The sequence below is a fragment of the Seriola lalandi genome, unplaced genomic scaffold (genome assembly GCF_002814215.2).
Source record: "Seriola lalandi dorsalis isolate HSWRI2012SDOR001 ecotype SW California unplaced genomic scaffold, Sedor1 jcf7180002054534, whole genome shotgun sequence".
Taxonomy (NCBI): Eukaryota; Metazoa; Chordata; class Actinopteri; order Carangiformes; family Carangidae; genus Seriola; species Seriola lalandi.
The window spans coordinates 156582-158089 of NW_019525087.1; positions in this window are offsets into that span (position 1 = coordinate 156582).

A 1508-nucleotide genomic window follows, 5' to 3' on the forward strand; every position below is an offset into this window, starting at 1 on the left:
TGGACTGACCAACACTTGTTATTGGTTAGGAAAAGGCACATCTGATCCAGAATTCTGTAATTGTTCATTGCTTGCTGAAAAGATTCACTAAACAATTTGAACTAAATTCTTTGGTGTGGACATTCACTGGTCTTTTGAGTATTTTGAACACTGCACTCACCCTGTGGGGGTGAGAGTTTTTTTTCTCTAAACAGCAAAAGCTCCTTCAAAGTAAACCCTATTACAGTATACTATACTGTTGTTTTATTCTGGATATCAGCAGATACAGAAATCAGTGTGGCAAACATACAGGATCTGCAATGAAATGAAATGTGTGAAGCTAACTGTCTTCTCTAGATGATGACTCGCTATTCTGTGGTGCGCTTCAGCAGCCCTTTAGGCTTCGCAGCTCACTCTGGTAAGTGTTTGGCAGTCACATACTGTATGTTGAAGTCAAACCTCAAGGTTTAAGAAGACACTACCTCTTCAGATGTACCATTACCAAGTGTGTCCTCTCCTCTTAGGCACTTACATCTGTGACAGTGCTCACCAGAAACATAAATCTGGTGATGTGACAGACGGTTGGTTCACTTATAATGACAAGCACATCATTGAGACAACTGGTACATCTGTGTGTCACCAGCAGCGATGAACGGCATACCTGCTGTTCTACTAAAAACAGGTAAGAGAACAGCTCTATATCCAATGTGTTGAACAACTTTCCCATAGAGTACTGAATTATTTATAAAGTCCATTTGCTCATGAGTGTTGTTTCCCTTTTTTTTAGCAGTAGAAAAGTATCATGGTGAAGGAAGCGGACCTGCAGCATCAGAGGCAGCACAAAGACAACAAAGATTATGGGCAGCTTAGAGCCCTCTAACAACTGCTGCTGAAAGAAAATACATTTTAAAAAAGTTTCACAGTCAAATCAAGATTCATCCAATATCAATATATAAAAAACAATTACAACATTTTGTATCCTCCTCCTGATTTAAGAAAACTACCCTGCTGCTGTTTAAAACACTAACTCTGCCGTTATCCATGTTTGTTTCCTTATCAGCTGTGAAAGTGAGTGGGGGAGATGGACCTGAACGACAAGCAGATCAATCAGCACGGACAGTTGCAGTATTTTGGTAACGGAAATAAACTGGTGTTTTACAACAACTCCATCATGTTATGTTGAAAATAAAACTTTTTGTAAGTTGATGAAGTGACAACAATAACCCACATGGAGAGTAGAACATTAGAAAGCTTAAAGGGGATGGTGACGTGAGCAGCACTGTTGGCAGGAGCAAAAAAAAGAGGTGTTTTTGAGCAAAATGTTAATAAAAAAAGCCACAATGAGCTCTGGAAAGTTCAATAAAAATAACGTGAAATGCCATTTGGATGTCATGAGGCGAGGAGGCGTCATAAACTGCATGAACTGGGCAAAGCTAACAAGTGCTTTTCTGTTCTCCACCACTCTGTGCACACTTATGAATAAATGTGCCATTTCTATGCTTTATTGAATACATATCAACCCAACTATT